Genomic DNA, 21890 nt, shown 5'->3' with positions numbered 1-21890 from the left:
TTACGGGCCTCCCATTGCTGCTGCCAGGCCCGTAATCTGCCATGGGCCCCCGTACCGACTCCTCATGCTGTGACGTTGCAACAAGGTGGAATTCAACCCTACATATGTTAGACCGCCTTTACGAACAGCAAAAGGCCATCACCGATTTCCTGATGTTAAAAGCGGATAAAGGTACTCCCTGTGTAACTTAGATGTCAGCCATTGGCAGCTCATGCGTGACACCTGCGCTTGCTCAGGCCCTTTGAGGAGGCCACGCTATTCGGGAGTCGGCAGGACTATGGGATGAACGACGTCATTCCTCTGTTGCACGTCCTGGAACAAATGCTGTTAATAATGGCTGGTCAGGGTGCGGTAGACGTGGCGCACAGATCTCAACGCCACATGACCCCTGTGGGGGCAGGACAGGAAGAAGAGGAGGAGGACATTGGTGCTCAGGAATTATTGAGTGAAATGGGTGGTTTTTCCACTCAGCAGACAGGAGTGGAGGAGCAGGAGCATCTGGTAGAGGAGGAGAAAGAGGAGACAGAGGACCCAGACGCACCGTGGCAGTATGCTGCGGAGATGGAGGCAGGGAGTCCCTCGCATTCCTTGGCACAAATGGCCCATAGCATGCTCGCTTGCTTGCGTACCGACAGCTGAATAATAAAAATCAGACAGAGGGATGACTTTTGGCTGTCCACCTTGTTGGACCCTCGCTACCGTTCCAAAATGGTGGCCTTTTTCACACCTGCTGAGAGGGAGGCCAAAATAACGTACTATAAAAACCACCTATGTAGTCAGCTGGTCTCTGCCTGTCTGCGCCAACGTCCATCCTCAGACACTGTGGGCCCTGTGCGCTCGCGTTACGCTGCCATGGCAGCAGGGGAGGGGTGGGGTGGTAGGAGCAGTGGCAGCTCCACCAGCAGCAGCTGCCTCAGTCTGCAGTCGATGATGAGTAGCTTTCTTCACCAGCGCAGTGAGGAAACTAATAACCAGCCGCAGCAGCAGCAGCAGCATCAGGTGGACCTGGAGCAGGACCTCAAACAACAGGCTTAGGCCTACTTGGACATCACCCTGCCAACCGAGGTAGACAATCCCCTTGACTACTGGGCAACGAAACTTGACCTTTGGCCCCAACTAGCTGAATTTGCCCTTGAAAGGCTGTCATGCCCGGCCAGTAGCGTGGCATCGGAGCGCGTGTTTAGTGCGGCAGGAGGTATTGCAACTCCGCGGAGGACACGACTGTCCACCCAAAGTGTGGAGAGACTCACGTTTGTGAAAATGAATCAGGCGTGGATTAGTCTGGATTTCAAACCACCAGTTCCTGACACAACTGACTAAATCCGCCATGAATCATGCCCCAAACATGTGCCACTTTCAGGTCTCCTCACACTGCTGGTGTGTTCCATTTTTTGTCATAGGGTGCTGGCAGATTACGGGCCTTCCATAGCTGCTGCCAGGCCCCTAATCTGCCATGGGCCCCTATACCGCCTCCTCATGCTGCTGCCAAGTCCAGAGTCTCTCATGGGTCCCTGTACGGCCTCCCATTGCTGCTGTCTCCATCGCCACACTCTGCCATGTGCCACTTTCAGGTCTCCTCACACTGCTGGTGTGTTCCATTTTTTGTCATAGGGTGCTGGCAGATTACGGGCCTCCCATAGCTGCTGCCAGGCCCCTAATCTGCCATGGGCCCCTATACCGCCTCCTCATGCTGCTGCCAGGTCCAGAGTCTCTCATGGGTCCCTGTACGGCCTCCCATTGCTGCTGTCTCCATCGCCACACTCTGCCATGTGCCACTTTCAGGTCTCCTCACACTGCTGGTGGGTTCCATTTTTTGTCATAGGGTGCTGGCAGATTACGGGCCTCCCATAGCTGCTGCCAGGCCCCTAATCTGCCATGGGCCCCCGTACCGACTCCTCATGCTGCTGCCAGGCCCGTAATCTGTCATGGGCCCCTGTTGTCGCTTGTTGGCATATTCCGCTCGTTCAGATGCTCCTTCTCCTGCTACTCCTCTTCACGGATTCCGTCAGCAGTCTTTCTTGGAATCCGTTTCCAAGAGACAACAGTTTGCGAGCACGCACCCGACGGTGCAGAAGCTGAACGTCCTCCTGTCCAAGTTGCTGCTGCCAGGCTCGTAATCTGTCATGCGCCCCTGTACCGCCTCCTCATGCTGCTGCCAGGTCCAGAGTCTCTCATGGGTCCCTGTACGGCCTCCCATTGCTGCTGTCTCCATCGCCACACTCTGCCATGTGCCACTTTCAGGTCTCCTCACACTGCTGGTGTGTTCCATTTTTTGTCATAGGGTGCTGGCAGATTACGGGCCTCCCATAGCTGCTGCCAGGCCCCTAATCTGCCATGGGCCCCTATACCGCCTCCTCATGCTGCTGCCAAGTCCAGAGTCTGTCATGGGTCCCTGTACGGCCTCCCATTGCTGCTGTCTCCATCGCCACACTCTGCCATGTGCCACTTTCAGGTCTCCTCACACTGCTGGTGTGTTCCATTTTTTGTCATAGGGTGCTGGCAGATTACGGGCCTCCTATAGCTGCTGCCAGGCCCCTAATCTGCCATGGGCCCCTATACCGCCTCCTCATGCTGCTGCCAGGTCCAGAGTCTCTCATGGGTCCCTGTACGGCCTCCCATTGCTGCTGTCTCCATCGCCACACTCTGCCATGTGCCTGTAATCTGCCATGGGCCCCCGTACCGCCTGGTCACGCTGCTGCTGGGTCCACAGTGTGACATGGGTCCCTGTACCGCCTCCCATTGCTCCCACTCTGCCATGTGCCACTTTGAGGTCTCCTCACACTCCTGCTGGTTTCCATTTTGTCATAGGTTGCTGGCAGATTACAGGCCTCCCATAGGTGCTGCCAGGCCCCAATCTGCCATGGGCCCCCGTACCGCCTCGTCACGCTGCTGCTGGGTCCACAGTGTGACATGGGTCCCTGTACCGCCTCCCATTGCTCCCACTCTGCCATGTGCCACTTTGAGGTCTCCTCACACTCCTGCTGGTTTCCATTTTGTCATAGGTTGCTGTATGGCCTCCCATTGCTGCTGCCTCCACCGCCACACTGTGGCTCCAAACACTGGTTTTGGCCCCGTGACTGCCCAAATGAGTGAAGTGTGCGGTGATTCTAAGATCGACGGCACTCATCTGCATGTCATACTGACTGACAGTATTATTTCTCTTCCCCAGCAGACTCCAAGGGCATTTAAATTAAAGGTACAGTGTTCTGCACTAATATAAAGGCTCTCTGAAGCCTAGAAACACCCTTTTTTAAGTTAAATTCACAGCGAATATATTCGACTCGAATATTGTCCACAAATTCGCCGAATCAGTCGAATCGAATTTTTGAATACTTCGCTCATCTCTAGTCATCAACTAGTTAAAGCAGCACTTCCCCTTTTGGGTGGAGCTCTACTTTAACTTCAGCAAGAGATAACAGTGCTATAGTATCAAGGGAGGAGTGAATGTAGGGACTGAAACATGTTATATACTCTATAGTATCATTTCTGGTACTCTCACAGTGGGAGTATAGATACCATACACATCCCTCCTCAGCTTCTCACCCCTCCCCCATACACATCCCTCCTCAGCTTCTCACCCCTCCCCCCATAAACATCCCTCCCCAGCTTCTCGCCCCTCCCCCATACACATCCCTCCTCAGCTTCTCGCCCCTCCCCCATACACATCCCTCCCCAGCTTCTCGCCCCTCCCCCCATAAACATCCCTCCTCAGCTTCTCACCCCTCCCCCATACACATCCCTCCTCAGCTTCTCTCCCCTCCCCCATACACATCCCTCCCCAGCTTCTCACCCCTCCCCCATACACATCCCTCCTCAGCTTCTCGCCCCTCCCCCATACACATCCCTCCTCAGCTTCTTGCCCCTCCCCCATACACATCCTTTCCCAGATTCTCGCCCCTCCTCCATGCGCATCCCTCCTCAGCATCTCACCCCTCCCCCATACACATCCCTCCTTAGCATCTCACCCCTCCCCTTCTTCTCACCCCTTCCCCATACACATCCCTCCCCAGATTATTATTATACAGTATTTATAAAGCGCCAATAGTTCGCTCAGCGCAGTACATTAGAAAGGGGGACAGAACATGTGACATAACAATACCAATACAATGCAAAACATGAGGGGATTGAGGGCCCTGCTCTTTCAAGCTTACAATCTAGGAGGGGGAGGGGATGGTCGCACAGGAGGAGATAGCTGTGGGGGATGGAGTAGTAGGAAGAGTGGAGGAGGTCAGCAGGTTAGCAGGGGGTGGGGTAGGCTTCCCTGAAGAGATGGGTTTTCAGGGTGCGCCTAAAGGAGTGGAGAGTAGATGATAATCTGATGGGTTGGGGCAGGGAGTTCCAGAGGATGGGTGACACCCTGGAGAAGTCCTGGAGGCGGGCATGGGAGGAGAAGACCAGGGAACTAGAGAGAAGGAGGTCTTGTGAGGAGCGGAGTGTGCGTGATGGGCGGTACTTGGATATTAGGTCAGTGATGTAGTTCGGGGCAGTATGGTGGACAGCTTTGTACGTCAGTGTTAGGATTTTGAATTTGATCCGTTGTGCAATCGGAAGCCAGTGGAGGGATTGGCAGAGGGGGGTGGAGGACACTGAGTGGAGGCCAGTGGAGAGATTGGCAGAGGGGGGTGGAGGCCAGTGGAGGGATTGGCAGAGGGGGGTGGCGGAGATGGAGCGGTTGGTAAGGTGGATGAGTCTGGCAGCCGTATTCAGGATCGACTGAAGAGGGGATAGCCTGTGGTGAGGCAGGCCAGTGAGGAGGGAGTTGCAGTAGTCAAATCGTGATATGATGAGGGAGTGGATGAGCTGTTTAGTGGTTTCTGGGGTTAGGAACGTGCGGATTTTGGCGATGTTGCGGAGGTCGAGTCTGCACGAGTTTGTTAAAGATTGGACTTGGGGCTGGAAGGATAGGTTGGAGTCCAGAATGACACCAAGTACTCTGGCCTGCGGGGCGGGTTTGAAGGTGGCGTTGTTGGATGTGACGGAGAAGTCAATGGGGGGTGGTGTCCGGGCTGGGGGGGAAGACAAGAAACTCGGTTTTGGAGAGGTTCAGTTTAAGGAAGTGGAGCGACTTCCAGTCTGATATGTCGCTCAGTAGGCTTGTGATTCAAGCGGAGACCGAGGGGGTGAGGTGGGGGGGTTGAGAGATAGATTTGTGTGTCGTCGGCATAGAGGTGGTAGTTGAAGCCGTGAGAGTGTATGAGTTAGCCAAGGGAGGAGGTGTAGATGGAGAAGAGAAGGAGCCTGAGGACAGAGCCTTGAGGGACCCCAACAGAGAGGGGGAGTGAGGGGGAGGTGGTAGCATTATAGGTAATGCTGAAAGAGCGTTGTGACAGGTAGGATGAGATCCAGGAGAGAGCAGAATCTCTGAGGCCGAGGGAGTGTAGTTTTTTGAGGAGGAGGGGGTGGTCGACTGTCGAAGGCCGCAGAGAGGTCAAGGAGTAGGAGCACTGAATAATGGCCATTAGCTTTGGCGGTTAGCAGGTCGTTGGAGAGTTTGAGTAAGGTAGTTTTGGTGGAGTGTAGGGGACGGAAGACGGACTGTAGGGGATCGAGGAGGTTGTTGTCGTTGAGGTGAGAGCTTAGGCGGGTGTAGACTAGGCGCTCGAGTTTAGATGTAAATGGGAGCAGGGAGATGGGTCTGAGGTTGTTCGGGTCATTGGGGTCCAGGGAGGGCTTTTTAAGTATGGGGGTGATGTGTGCATGTTTCAGAGGGGAGGGGAAAGTGCCGGAGGAGAGGGAGAAATTAAAGATGTGGGTGAGGGAGCGTAGGATGGAGGGGGAGGGAGGTCGTAGGAGTTGTGAGGGGATAGGGTCGAGGGGGCAGGTGGTAAGGCGGGCATCAGAGAGGATCTTGGAGGCTTCCTCGATGGTAATAAGGTCAAAGGTGCGGAGTGTTAGGGGGGCTTCAGTATGAGGAATGTAGGGTGGGGTGGAAGTGGGGGTCAGAGCAGTGGTGGGGCCGTGGGAGAGGGGTGATGAGGGGGTAGCTGTGTGAGGGGGAACGGGGTTGGAGGGAGTTTGAGCAGCGATGAAGTCCCTGCGGGTTATGTCGAGGGAGAGGGGTGATGAGGGGATAGCTGTGTGAGAGGGGATGGGTTGAGAGGGCGTGTGAGTTGCGGCGATGTCCTTGCGGATTGTGTCAATCTTGTTTTTGAAGTGATTGGCAATCTCAAGGGCAGTGAGTGAGGTGCTGGGTGGAGGTGGGGGTGGCGAGAGTAGAGAGTTGAAGGTGGAGAAGAGTCGGCGAGGATTGGAGGAGAGGGTCTTGATGAGGGTCAGGAAGTAGGCTTGTTTGGCTGCGTGGAGGGAGGAGGTGTAGGTGTGGAAGGCAGATTTGTAGCGGGTGAAGGCTTGTTGGGATTTGGTTTTGCGCCATAGTCGCTCCAGGGCACGACTGTGTCATTTGAGGGTTTTGGTGTGATCAGTGTGCCAGGGCTGGAGCAGTCGGGGTCTGACGTTGCGTGTGGTTAAAGGCACTAGTGAGTCAAGGGCTGTTGACAGCGCGTTGTTGTAGGCAGTCATAGCCAAGTCGGGGCAGGACAGGGGGAGGATGCTGTCATGGAGTTGATCAGCTGCAGAGTGGAGGGGGGCAGGGTTAAGGTTGAGGAGGTTACGGCTGGTAGTAGTGTGACATTTGGAAGGGTAGGCGTTGGAGGACGAGGAGATAGGGAAGGTGATCAGGTTGTGGTCAGAGAGAGGGAAGGGGGTGTTAGTGAGGTTGTGGGGAGCGCAGCGGTTGGAGAAGACGAAATCAAGGATATTACCGTTGGAGTGGGCGGTGGATTGTATGCACTGTGCAAGTGCAAAGGAGAAGGTTAAGTGGAGGAGATGGGATGTGGCCGGGTTGTCGAGGTTGACAGGGATGTTGAAATCCCCAAGGATGATGGTGGGTAGCTCAGAGGAGAGGAAGAAGGGTAGCCAGGAGGAAAAGTCATCCAGGAAGCGGGGTATGGATCCAGGAGGCCGGTATATCACAGCAATCTTCAGGGGGGTTGGGGAGAATAGTCGGACGCAGTGGGCCTCGAAGGAGGAGAAGGATAGGGAGGGGGGGTTTGGGAGAACTCGGAAGGTGCTCTGCGGTGACTGGAGCAGACCAACCCCACCACCTTTACGACCGTTAGGCCTGGGTGAGTGGGTCCAGGTGAGACCTCCGTAGGAGAGTGCAGCAGGGGAGGTAGAGTCAGTGGGCTGGATCCAGGTTTCTGTGATCGCTAGGAGGTTGAGGGAGCGGGAAACAAAGAGGTCGTGGATGGCGGTAAGCTTGTTGCACACCGATCGGGCATTCAGGAGTGCACATGAAAAAGGGGGGGGGGTTTTAGGGAGCAGGGGGACAGATACTAAGTTGTGGGGGTTGGGGCAGGACGTGGAGGCGGGAGGGTGTTGTGCGGGTGAGGAAGGTGGTGGAGGGCCAGGATTCGGGGAGTTGTTCCCCACGGTTAGGAGGAGGAGAAGGGTGAGAAAGGTGGCATGGGAGCGGGATGTGCAGGAGCGTGAGAAACTACTAGTGGAGGTGTTCGGGTCAGTGGGAGAGTGGAGTAATAGGAGGAGGTGGTGGGTGCCGTAGAGGGGTGAGGGAAGCAGTGAGGACTCAATATACAAATGTTTGGGAGGAGCAGAGGGATATAGTGAATGGATTTGGGGAACGGAGGAGAGGAAAATGAGAAGGAGGAGTGGAAGAGGCATTGTGGGGAGGTGATGAGAGCAGTAGTAGGGAGATGATAGCAATGAGGGGGAGATGTAGGGAGATTCTCACCCCTCCCCCATACACATCCCTCCCCAGCTTCTCACCCCTCCCCCATACACATCCCTCCTCAGCTTCTCACCCCTCCCCCATACACATCCCTCCTCAGCTTCTCACCCCTCCCCCATACACATCCCTCCTCAGCTTCTCACCCCTCCCCCATACACATCCCTCCTCAGCTTCTCACCCCTCCCCCATACACATCCCTCCCCAGCTTCTCACCCCTCCCCTATACACATCCCCCCAGCTTCTCAAACCTCTCTCATACACATCCCTCCCAGCTTCTCACCCCTCCCCCTTATATATATCCCTTCCCAGCTTCTCACCCCTTCTGAGCTTCTCACCCCTACCCCATACACATCCCTCCCCAGCTTCTCACCCCTCCCCTATACACATCCCCCCAGCTTCTCAAACCTCTCTCATACACATCCCTCCCAGCTTCTCACCCCTCCCCCTTATATATATCCCTCCCTAACTTCTCACCCTTCCCTAGCTTCTCACCCATCCCCCATATATATCTTCCTTAGCTTCTTGCCCCTCCCCCATACACAGCTGTAATGGAACCGACCCAGACTGCGCTTGAGTACTTCTGTTAGAATACCACTTCCCCATCCGAACACCGACCACAGACACCACAGCCAACCATACAAGACTAGACGACACCAGTCCTGAAGTAAACCAGGAGGTAGACTACTTTATTTGAACACAGATACAAGATATATGCACCCCGTGGACAGTCCCCCCTCCCTGAATAATGACCCTGGGCGGGGCAATCTACATTTATTATGTGATAGGTTAGTGTAGCGCTACAAACATAACAGCATAATAAAAAACATATAATAATAGACACAATCTGAATGGCACACATCTCATAGTGCAATAAGGTGACCATGTGATGATAAAACAGAATAGATGTGAACATATGTGGCCCAAGCCCCACTCAGTAATGTGAGAAGTGAGTACTATATAGGTATGATAAGTGAGTACACAAAGTACATCACACGATATGATGGCGCTCAGCTGAAGACAGTTAGAACACAATGTAGGTGAGAACACAGTAAGCTTCAAGTGGAGTCACATCGCTGTATAAACGTTCATTAGGCTATAAGGTGGTGCTCAAGCTCAAAGCAGTAGAAAATGCAATAAAGGTGATCACACGATAAACGTCAAGTGATGGTGAGCGACTCTCCTCCTGTGGCTAAATTGCCCCCTCACCTCCACTCAGCAGCCCAAAGGGCCTGTACGGCTTTAAGATCACTCAGGATCTTGATCCAAAATTGCAGAAATCACCAGCAAGTCTCCCATGGACATCTCATGCGGTAAGGTAAGTAATCAGGGTACACTGGCTCCTGGTCTCAGCAGGATAAACCTCTCAACCGGGTGATAAAAGCACAGGAAGAATCTCTCAGAGCATATAAAGCCATACAATAGGTGCTTTTATTAAAAAAGTAAAGTTGTAAACTCACATGCTGTATAAGAAGCCACCATTCCATAGGGATGTATGGGTGTACTGCATGGGTTTCCTATTCACATTCAAGGTAGGCTAAGATGGCGGCCGTACCGGAAGTACGTCACCGCGGACCGGATGCTGCGTCACCACTTATCTATGCGTTGCGTCACCGTCATGTGACTTCGTCAGGATCGTGACTAGAGATGAGCGAAGTATTCAAAAATTCGATTCGGCTGATTCGGCGAATTCGAGGAATAAATTCGATTCGAGGCGAATATATTCGCTGTGAATTTAACTTATAAAAAGGGTGTTTCTAGGCTTCAGAGAGCCTTTATATTAGTGCAGAACACTGTACCTTTAATTTAAATGCCCTTGGAGTCTGCTGGGGAAGAGAAATAATACTGTCAGTCAGTATGACATGCAGATGAGTGCCGTCGATCTTAGAATCACCGCACATTTCACTCATTTGGGCAGTCACGGGGCCAAAACCAGAGTGTGGAGCCACAGTGTAGCGGTGGAGGCAGCAGCAATGGGAGGCCATACAGCACCCTATGACAAAATGGAACCCACCAGCAGTGTGAGGAGACCTGAAAGTGGCACATGGCAGAGTGTGGCGATGGAGACAGCAGCAATGGGAGGCCGTACAGGGACCCATGAGACACTCTGGACCTGGCAGCAGCATGAGGAGTCGGTACGGGGGCCCATGGCAGATTACGGGCCTGGCAGCAGCAATAGGAGGCCCGTAATCTGCCAGCACCCTATGACAAAATGGAACCCACCAGCAGTGTGAGGAGACCTGAAAGTGGCACATGGCAGAGTGTGGCGATGGAGACAGCAGCAATGGGAGGCCGTACAGGGACCCGTGAGACACTCTGGGCCTGGCAGCAGCAAGAGGAGGCGGTACAGGGGCCCATGGCAGAGTGGCGAAGCGTAAGCAGCTTAAATTGAAGGCCATACAGAGGCCTATGTTAAAAATAATAACATGTTTGGGGCATGATTCATGGCGGATTTAGTCAGTTGTGTCAGGAACTGGTGGTTTGAAATTCAGACTAATCCACGCCTGATTCATTTTCACAAACGTGAGTCTCTCCACACTTTGGGTGGACAGTCGTGTCCTCCGCGGAGTTACAATACCTCCTGCCGCACTAAACACGCGCTCCGATGCCACGCTACTGGCCGGGCATGACAGCCTTTCAAGGGCAAATTCAGCTAGTTGGGGCCAAAGGTCAAGTTTCGTTGCCCAGTAGTCAAGGGGATTGTCTACCTCGGTTGGCAGGGTGCTGTCCAAGTAGGCCTAAGCCTGTTGTTTGAGGTCCTGCTCCAGGTCCACCTGATGCTGCTGCTGCTGCGGCTGGTTAGTAGTTTCCTCACTGCGCTGGTGAAGAAAGCTACTCATCATCGACTGCAGACTGAGGCAGCCGCTGCTGGTGGAGCTGCCACTGCTCCTACCACTCCACCCCTCCCTTGCTGCCATGGCAGCGGAACGCGAGCGCACAGGGCCCACAGTGTCTGAGGATGGACGTTGGCGCAGAAAGGCAGAGACCAACTGACTACATAGGTGGTTTTTATAGTACGTTATTTTGGCCTCCCTCTCAGCAGGTGTGGAAAAGGCCACCATTTTTGAACGGTAGCGAGGGTCCAACAAGGTGGACAGCCAAAAGTCATCCCTCTGTCTGATGGTTATTATTCGGCTGTCGCTACGCAAGCAACCGAGCATGCTATGGGCCATTTGTGCCAAGGAATGCGAGGGACTCCCTGCCTCCATCTCCACAGCATACTGCCACGGTGCATCTGGGTCCTCTGTCTCCTCCTCCTCCTCTACCAGATGCTCCTGCTCCTCCACTCCTGTCCGCTGAGTGGAAAAACCACCCATTTCACTCAATAATTCCTGAGCACCAATGTCCTCCTCTACCTCCTCCTCTTCTTCCTGTCCTGCCCCCACAGGGGTCATGTGGCGTTGAGATCTGTGCGCCACGTCTACCGCACCCTGACCAGCCATTGTTAACAGCATTTGTTCCAGGACGTGCAACAGAGGAATGACGTTGTTCATCCCATAGTCCTGCCGACTCACGAATAGCGTGGCCTCCTCAAAGGGCCTGAGCAAGCGGCATGTGTCACGCATGAGCTGCCAATGGCTGACATCTAAGTTACACAGGGGAGTAACTTTATCCGCTTGTAACATCAGGAAATCGGTGATGGCCTTTCGCTGTTCGTAAAGGCGGTCTAACATGTGTAGGGTTGAATTCCATCTTGTTGCAACGTCGCAGATCAGGCGATGCTGTGGAATTCCGTTCTGCCGCTGCAGCACAAGGAGGGTGTGCTTTGCGGTGTAGGAATGGCTGAATTGCATGCAAAGTTTACGTGACATTTTAAGGATGTCTTGCAGTGGGATGGTGGATTTTAGGAACCGCTTGACAACCAGATTGAACACGTGAGCCATGCATGGCACATCCTTCCTTGACGCAGAGCAGACACCATGTTCTTTCCGTTGTCGGTCAACATGGTTCCGATTTTCAGTTTGCGCGGAGACAGCCATCTGTCGATTTCTCTGTTCATTACACTCAGAAGTTCCTCCCCTGTGTGACTACGTTCGCCAAGGCATACCAGGTGCAGCACAGCGTGACACCGTTGCGCCCTGCACATGTGATATGCCGGTCGGGTAATGGGACTTGGCACGGGGGTGGCGGCTGAGGACACGGCGGAAGAAGAGGTGGTAGAGGCGGTCATCTTTGCTGGACCAAGGATGTGCAAACGTGGAAGCAAAAGCGGCGTGACCTGTCCAAGTTGCTGGTGCGGCTGTGCCGGCACCACGTTCACCCAGTGGGCCGTAAATGACATGTACTGTCCCTGACCGTAGTTACAGCTCCACACGTCGGCGCTGCCGTGCACTTTGGCAGAGACCGACATGCTCAAAGACTGGCCCACCATCTCTTCTACATGTGAATGCAGGGCTGGCACTGCCTTTTTGGCGAAGAAATGCCGGCTTGGCACTCTCCACCGCGGCGCGGCACAAGCCATCATTTCTCGGAAAGGTGCTGAGTCCACCACTTGGAAAGGGAGGGACTGCAGCACCAGCAACTTGGACAGGAGGACGTTCAGCTTTTGCACCGTCGGGTGCGTGCTCGCAAACTGTTGTCTCTTGGAAACGGATTCCAAAAAAGACTGCTGACGGAATCCTTGAAGAGGAGTAGCAGGAGAAGGAGCATCTGAACGAGCGGAAGATGCCAACGAGCGACAACTCCCCTCAGCAGAGGTGCTGGAGCCTTGACTGGCTGATAGAGGGCGATTGACGTCGGGTGACGGAGCAAGTAACGGAGAGGGTGATGGAGCGGGGGCTGGGGCAGGCAGAACCGCCGTATCTTTATCACGGTTTTCCCAGGCCACCAAATGGCGACGCTGCATATGCTGACGCAACGCTGTAGTCCCAACATGGGCCCCCTGGCCACGCTTGACTTTCTGGCCACATAGTCGACATACGGCTACGTTTACTTCCTCGGGCGGCTTGACGAAAAATTGCAACACCGCCGAGTAGGAAACTTTGCCCCCGCTACTTCTCACTGGCTGACTGCTACTTCCTCCGTGCACACCGGCACCACTACTGGCCGTGGTGGTAGGCTGCAGTGGAGCTGGTGCTCTACTCCGTGGCCGTTTGCCTCCACTGACACTGCTGCGACCTTGCTGCCTCCTGGGCAACCCACCGACTGTTTTGCTCGCTGCCAAGCTGGCACCCTCTTCTCCTGATGATGCGGAAGCAATAGCCTGATGACGACGAGGCTGCCAAGTGCGATCAGCCTCATCATCATCAATTAGGGTCTCCGCCTCACTACTAGCCCCCTCGGCTGCGTGTGGGTCAGGAGACAGACCTGTCTCTAGACCGGCTACCGAGCCACTCTCCTCGCCAGTACTTCTGCGCCTGGCTGCTGAAGAGGCGGATGTCTCCCCCCGTTCCTGACCGCCCTCTGTTAGCTCTTCCTCACTGTACAGTGGGGCTGAGCCCACAGCATGCGATACTTCGCTTGGTGAGGGAACACCAAAGGACAGGGGCAGGTAGAGGACACGTGATTTCAGTGGGCTTGCTCCCGGGCCATGCCAACTAATGGTTGTGTCTGACGTACCCACCGACCGTTTGCTGTAGGTGTCAGAGGTGACCTGGGAAGAGGAAGACGACCGAGCCAACCAATCGATGACGGCAGGGTTGTCGGTGGAGACACGACCGCTGGATGACACCGGGAGCACTGGCCTCTGGCTGCGAATAGTGCTGCCTCGACCCCTTCCTCTGCTGCCACGTCTGCTTGCTCCTGAAACATTGCCTCCTCTGCCACTCCTCTGCGTGTTGTCTGACATACTCTTTATTTCAACGATTCTGTGTCCCTGAGAAACAATTCTGTGTCCCTGAGTAACAATTCTGTGTCCCTGAGTAACAATTCTGTGTCTGTCCCTCAGTAACAATTCTGTGTCTGTCCCTCAGTAACAATTCTGTGTCTGTCCCTCAGTAACAATTCTGTGTCTGTCCCTCAGTAACAATTCTGTGTCTGTCCCTCAGTAACAATTCTGTGTCCCTCAGTAACAATTCTGTGTCCCCCAGTAACAATTCTGTGTCCCTCAGTAACAATTCTGTGTCTGTCCCTCAGTAACAATTCTGTGTCTGTCCCTCAGTAACAATTCTGTGTCTGTCCCTCAGTAACAATTCTGTGTCTGTCCCTCAGTAACAATTCTGTGTCTGTCCCTCAGTAACAATTCTGTGTCTGTCCCTCAGTAACAATTCTGTGTCTGTCCCTCAGTAACAATTCTGTGTCTGTCCCTCAGTAACAATTCTGTGTCTGTCCCTCAGTAACAATTCTGTGTCCCTCAGTAACAATTCTGTGTCCCTCAGTAACAATTCTGTGTCTGTCCCTGAGTAACAATTCTGTGTCTGTCCCTGAGTAACAATTCTGTGTCTGTCCCTCAGTAACAATACTGTGTCCCTCAGTAACAATACTGTGTCCCTCAGTAACAATTCTGTGTCCCTCAGTAACAATTCTGTGTCCCTCAGTAACAATTCTGTGCCCTCAGTAACAATTCTGTGTCTGTCCCTGAGTAACAATTCTGTGTCTGTTACTGAGTAACAATTCTGTGTCTGTCCCTCAGTAACAATTCTGTGTCTGTCCCTCAGTAACAATTCTGTGTCTGTCCCTCAGTAACAATTCTGTGTCTGTCCCTCAGTAACAATTCTGTGTCCCTCAGTAACAATTCTGTGTCCCTCAGTAACAATTCTGTGTCCCTCAGTAACAATTCTGTGTCTGTCCCTGAGTAACAATTCTGTGTCTGTCCCTGAGTAACAATTCTGTGTCCCTAAGTAACGATTCTGTGTCCCTAAAGTCTCTGTGGCCCTAAGTAAGTCAATTCTGTGTCTGTCCCTGAGTAACAATTCTGTGTCTGTCCCTGAGTAACAATTCTGTGTCCCTAAGTAATGATTCTGTGTCCCTAAAGTCTCTGTGGCCCTAACTAAGTCAATTCTGTGTCTGTCCCTGAGTAACAATTCTGTGTCTGTCCCTGAGTAACAATTCTGTGTCTGTCCCTAAGTAACGATTCTGTGTCCCTAAAGTGTATGTGGCCCTAACTCTGTGCCTAATACAGAGAGGTCTGTCTCTCTTGAATGACCGGAGGCAAATGGAGAACTCTAAGATGGCCGCTATTTATAGCTCCACCATTACACAGTGCTGGCTGGCTGGCTGCTGATTGGCTAATGCGATCACATGTCATGAATGAATGCATTATGGGTCAGCGCGCCTTGTCTGCGCGCCTTCCCAGAGATCCCCGCTCCGTCGCCACACCTGTCGCCGCCATTGCTGGAAAAATTCGATTCGCGCACCCGAAGTCTGCTAATTTTCGGATTCGGCGCGAATCGAATTTTTCCTAATCTTCGAAACGAATTCCACTTCGCCAAGTTCGATTCGCTCATCTCTAATCGTGACGACCATCACTTGAAGTTTATCGTGTGATCACCTTTATTGCATTTTCTTTGTGTACTCACTTATCATACCTATATAGTACTCACTTCTCACATTACTGAGTGGGGCTTGGGCCACATATGTTCACATCTATTCTGTTTTATCATCACATGGTCACCTTATTGCACTATGAGATGTGTGCCATTCAGATTGTGTCTATTATTATATGTTTTTTATTATGCTCTTATGTTTGTAGCGCTACACTAACCTATCACATGATATTGATCTTTTGACTGTTGGGCACCAGTTTGAGTGCTAGCCGCTTAGTATTTGAGGGACTCCATTGAGCGCAGGAGGATTATATATACAGTGTTGAATCTACATTTATTAACAGGAGACACAAATGGTATTCAAACTTCACACCAGCAGACAGTCCCATCAGGAGGGAGGGCCGCTGAAGACCCCCCCCCCCCCACCAACCAATACACACAAACACATACATCCCATAATAGTTTGCTCCCAAGCCAGACAACCAATAAACAATGAGATGCAACCACATGGCATTAACCATTAGCCGCCCGGCCAATAGCCGTTTGGCGGCTTGAAAAGCGCTGCAGCTTTCCGGGTCCACGCCATTTGGCGTGCTCCCGCACATGCGCCGTTTGCGCTATTGCAGAGCGGCGCAGCAGCGGGATCTGTCACCGCCCGTGCACCTCGGACACGGCCGATGACAGATCCGAGTACCGGCTCCCGTTGCCGGTACCATGTGACCTGCCGCGACCAATCACAGCAGGTCACATGACAGTTGTATACAATGGATGGCTTCATTCATGATGCCATCCATTGTATACTAGTGCCTAGCTGTGAATGGTCACAGCTAATCACATGCACATGTCATGTGATTAGCTGTGACCAAATCACAGCTAAGCACAAAAAAAAAAAAAAAAAAAAAAAAGCTGAATGAATCGATTTCATTCAGCTAAATGCTTGCTTATAGCAAAGTAATTCTTTGCTATAAGCAAATTGTGTAAAAAAAAAAAAAAAAAAAAAAATACTGATCACTTCCCCAAAGTAGTACAATGTTACTATGGTAACATTGTACTATTTTGGTCATAGTAAAATATGAAAAAAAATCTTAAAAAAAATAAAAAAAAAATGTAATAAAAAATTAAATATAATAAAAAAATTAAAAAAAATTAAAAAAAAATATAATTTTTTTTTTTTTCATACTGTCACCAGTCAGTGTCCCTGTTCACCGCCATGCCAGTTATATGATGACGCTGTACTGCACTGGTGACAGTATGTAAAAAAAAAAATAGTGAAAATAATATTTTTCATTTTTTCATTTTCGGAAAAATTATGACAAAAAAATACAACTTCAAAAAACTCGCCATGCCTCTTATGAAGTACGTCGGACTGTCTACTCAGCAAAAAGGGGTCATTTGGGGATATCTGTACTATTCTGACATTCTTGGACCTCAAGAAATTAGATTGGCTGTCAGTACTTCAGGATTGATCAATATTCAGATCTATACCATAGTTTGTGAACTCTATAACTTTCCTACAAACTAAATAATACATCCTAATTTGGGTTATTTTCACCAAAGACATGTAGCAGAATACATCTCGGCCTAAATTTATGAAGAACAATTATTTATTTGTAAACTTTTATAACAGAAACAAAGAAAAATTTGTTTTTTTTTCAAAATTTTTGGTCTTTTTTTGTTAATTTAGCAAAAAATAAAAACCCCAGCGGTGATTAAATACCACCAAAAGAAAGCTCTAGTTGTGTGAAGAAAATGATAAAATTTTAGTTTGGGTACAATGTTGTATGACTGCGCAATTGTCATTCAAAGTGTGAGAGCGCTGAAACCTGAAAAATGGCCTGGGCAGGAAGGGGGAAAATTGCACGGTATTGAAACGGTTAAACAATGAACAACCCCCCACCCCCCCTAGACATGTCTACACAATATCAGGACATCTCACCCTGCACCCCTAACAGGCACAGGATGACTTACACATAAGAGGGATATGGGAAGCTGAGACAGGGGTCTCCCCACCTCTCCAAAGTAAGCTGGGTTCCATGGGCCCCCCACCCAAAGTGACTCCCATCACATATCTCCCCTTTTGGCAGGGGACCCCAAACAGGTTGACTCTGAAGTTAGTCTGTACTTCCAGTCCTCCAATGCCGGCACCCACACAGTACCCCAAACAAATTGTCCCAAACATAGCAATACTCACTCAGCCAACCTCTGCCTCTCTCGCAGAACATACCCACCGCTGGGGAGAAGTACGGACTGGTCCTTCTCCCTGAAGTCCTCTCAGCCACTGGAGAGAAGACAGGGTGGCTGGGCCGACTCCATCATGCTGTGGGGGATCTGGGACGACTGCCCAGCATCCCTGGGGTATCCAGGTGGTGACTGTATTCTCATCCACTTTGACTTGATGGACATCCCCCAGTGTTCGCAAAGTAAGGCTGACATCCTCCTGTCCCAGTGCCAGACCCTTTTCTGGGGTTGTGTCAGTGGAGACCGAAGTCCCATCCACGGACATCAGCTCATGCAGTTGTGAGGTGCCGATTGCATCCTCTTCCTGTAGCTCCTGCGGTGCTGATTGTTGTGGGCAGAGGTAAACCACGCCATGTCCTGATGACGGCTCTTCTGCTGGAGGCACACCGTATGCTTCCTCCTCAGCAGGAAAGTCAATCAAATCCCGAGTCTCTGGAACTGGTATCTGGGAATAGGCATTTGCCATCTCCTGTCCATGGAACCCAGAAGATGTTACCAGTGCTGGGCAGAGGCTAGCAGAGCTCTGCCCTTTAGTCAGCACTTCAGATTTGGGGACGGCAATCTCTGGAATTTCCACTGCTGACTCTTGGGCATGCTGCTGAACATGTTTTAGCAGTTGCCTGTATTCCCTTTCCAGATCCTGTTCTTTCATCAGTAGGTATTCCAGTTCTGGTTCAAGCTCTGAGACTCCTGTGAGACCGAACATAGCCTCTCTGTCTTCTCACAGGTCCTCCAGGGTAGGTTCTCCTTCATTGTCAAACACAAAATGATTTGTAAGGCTCTCCAACAGCAATCCAGGACCACCAAAGTCCTATCCCTCTGGAGAGCATTCTGTTGTCACTCCTAAATATTTCTGCTTTTCATGCCATTACAGAGACTGATATCGGTTGTCCAGCTTTATCTCCTGCTGGACCAGCCTGTCCAACTCAGTCACCCATTGCTCCTGGGGTCGCTCTCCCAGGAATGGCATCTGTAACTTCCGATGGTCCCTGGCCCGTTCCCCTGGGGTTGTATAGCACTTGCCTTTGTATATATCAGCAACCTGGAGGGCTCCACTCTAAAGCACCACCTGAATCCGCTGCCTGAGCTCCAGGTACTCATCCACAGACACAGTCCTGGGGTATTCTGCAAGAACGATCCGCAGCAGCCCCGGGAACTCTGATGCCAGGTCCACATCTCCACTGGGGTGACCGACATCTACTTTCCTGATCTTGAATCCCGGTAGTGGTTTGGACGTGTTCACAGCCAGGAAGCACAACCTTGCCACCAATGTAACGGAACCGACCCAGATTGTGCTTGAGGACTTCCGTTAGACTACCACTTCCCCGTCCGAACACCGACCACAGACACCACAGCCGACCATACAAGACTAGACACCAGTCCTGAAGTAAACCAGGAGGTAGACTAGTTGATTTGAAAAAATATACACTCGGGACAATCCCCCCTCCTTGTATAATGACACAGGGCGGGGCAATCTACATTTAGTAACAAGAGACACCAGCATATTGATCTGTCTATAGCAGGGACAGGAGCCGGGACCAGGAATAGGAGATCCACCTGACTTACCCGTGTGCTCTGACATGGAGAAGATCCCATGCTGGCCCTATGGTGGCCGTGTGTTCAGGATGGAGACCGACAATCACAGGATCGTCTGGAAGCCGATCTAAAATGGCTGAGAGGAAGAAAGTGTTCCCGGGACAGGAAGTGACTCCAGACAGGAAGTGACACAGACAGTAAGTGACTGCTGACAGATTTATACAGAGGGTGCAGCATGGAGAGCAGACACTAGATGGTGCTGGTCCAAAAAAAGCTGAATAGCATAAAACAGGGAAAAAAAACTGAAAAACAAAAGACAATGGCGGCTCATAAACTTCTTTTGTCAATGTATGCACAGTTATCACATCACAGTGGATTAGATCTCCCTCCATTTTGTTGTAGCCCACCTGTCCCTCCTCCGGCAGCCATTTTCCCTTAGTCTAAAACAATGTACTCGCAGTTATCATATTACAGTGCAGTGGATTAGATCTTCGTCCTCCATTTTGTTGTAGCCCGCCCTGCCCTCCTCCGGCGGCCATTTTCCCTTAGTCTGATATGAATGCTGGCACATTTTGTCCCCTGATACTAGACATTAGCCGGGTGATTGTATACACACAGCGGGCAGATCTCAATCAATGTCACCCACTAGTCTATACTGTCACGGGGTTGGCCAGCCAATCATGTGGCTCCTATTCTGTCCTTCCAATGACCATTCCTAGTACATAGGACTCATCTTTCATACTACATTCATGATACAACAAGATGGAAACTCCCAATATACAGAGAAAATCTCCCATAAAATACATAGAAATCACATCTGCCCTAAAGGGCCATAAACATAAGAAGATTGCCCCCGACGCCCCCAGATTCATCTACAATACTAGCCGAGGTGTCATTGGTCCCCCTAATACACGGATAGTACCCCAATCCTGCATTCATACATGTGACAATACACCATGGATTCCTCCCACTCTATATTATGTCTCCATACAAATCAGTCGCCATCCAATCCATCCATCTCACAAAAGCTCCAATACCCAGCAAATGTTTCCGTCTCCTCCTAGTAATAACCATGTGATCTCCATGAGAATAAAGCGCCCATTTGTGTCCTTATCCCCTCCCCCTACGCAGGATGTACACCCCTTCATGGCCACGCCTCTTTATGTAACTGACAATTGTGCGGTCGTGCAACGCTGCACCCAAACTAAATATCCGTCCTTTCTTCACACAAATAGAGCTTTCTGTCGGTGGGATGTCATCACCTGTGCGCTTTTTATTTTTCACGCCATAAACAAAAAAAGAACAAAATTTTTAAGAAAAACGATATTTTGTACTTTCAGCTATAAAATATATAAAGTAACCTCAACGTTAGTTATAAATTTCACCAAAATGTCTCCCGCTCCATGTTTATGGGAAAAGGACCCCAATAAGTGGATATTGATTGCTGTGTGTGACCGTTATATCGTCTGCAGACTATGGGGAGATCATGGGGTGTACACAGCTTGTACTTCTCACTGCACAGCACATTTCTGGGGGGCTAAGATACCAGGACACCCCCAAATACCAGGACACCCCCAATACCAGGACACCCCTAATACCAGGACACCCCCAAATACCAGGACACCCCCAATACCAGGACACCCCCAATACCAGGACACCCCCAAATACCAGGACACCCCCAAATACCAGGACACCCCCAATACCACGACACCCCCAATACCACGACACCCCCAAATACCAGGACAGGACACCCCCAAATACCAGGACACCCCCAATACCAGGACACCCCCAAATACCAGGACAGGACACCCCCAAATAACAGGACACCCCCAATACCAGCACAGGACACCCCCAAATACCAGGACACCCCCAAATACCAGCACAGGACACCCCCAAATACCAGAACGGGACACCCCCAAATACCAGGATGGGACAAACACCCCCAAATACCAGGACAGGAGAACCCCCCCAAATACCAGGAAAGGACAAACACCCCCAAATACCAGAACAGGACAAACACCCCCAAATACCAGAGCAGTATAAACACCCCAAAATACCAGGATAGGACAAACACCCCCAAATACCAGGACAGGACAAACACCCCCAAATACCAGGACAGGACAAACACCCCCAAATTCCAGGACAGGACAAACACCCCCAAATACCAGGACAGTACAAACACCCCCAAATACCAGGACAGGACAAACACCCCCAAATACCAGGACAGTACAAACACCCCCAAATACCAGGACAGGACAAACACCCCCAAATACCAGGACAGTACAAACACCCCCAAATACCAGGACAGGACAAACACCCCCAAATACCAGGACAGTACAAACACCCCCAAATACCAGGATAGTACTAACACCCCCAACTACCAGGACAGCACAAACACCCCAAATACCAGCATAGTACAAATACCCCCAAATAACAGGACAGTACAAACACCCCCAAATACCAGGACAGCACAAAACCCCCAAATACCAGCATAGTACAAATACCCCCAAATACCAGGACAGGACAAACACCCCAAATACCAGCATAGTACAAATACCCCCAAAATACCAGGACAGGACAAACACCCCCAAATACCAGGAAAGGACAAACACCCCCAAATACCTGCATAGTACAAATACCCCCAAATACCAGGACAGGACAATCCCCCCAAATACCAGGACAGTACAAACACCCTCAAATACCAGGACAGCACAAACACCCCCAAATACCAGGACAGCACAAACACCCCCAAATACCAGCATAGTACAAACACCCCCAAATACCAGGACAGGACAAACACCCTCAAATAGTAGGACAGCACAAACACCCCCAAATACCAGAACAGCACAAACACCCCCTAATACCAGGACAGGACAAATACCCCCAAATACCAGGACAGGACAAATACCCCCGAATACCAGGACAGCACAAACACCCCCAAATACCAG

At 51.2% G+C, this 21890-nt stretch overlaps 1 long non-coding RNA gene across 1 annotated transcript in view; it reads right to left on the bottom strand.

The window, feature by feature from the left end:
• The window catches only part of LOC149469376 (uncharacterized), a 31588-nt gene extending 12487 nt beyond the window's left edge, over positions 1–19101 (bottom strand). Inside the window, exon 1 of the long non-coding RNA XR_016311589.1 lies at positions 18973–19101. This is a non-coding gene — a long non-coding RNA (uncharacterized LOC149469376). The remainder of the gene's footprint in view (positions 1–18972) is intronic.
• Between the last annotated feature and the right edge of the window lie 2789 nt (positions 19102–21890).

Source organism: Staurois parvus, unplaced genomic scaffold (genome assembly GCF_062004578.1).
Source record: "Staurois parvus isolate SC_StPar_1 unplaced genomic scaffold, SC_StPar_1.0 ptg000072l, whole genome shotgun sequence".
Lineage (NCBI taxonomy): Eukaryota > Metazoa > Chordata > Amphibia > Anura > Ranidae > Staurois > Staurois parvus.
Note: the sequence above shows the minus strand (reverse complement) of the source record. Positions and strands in the feature narration are given on the sequence as shown.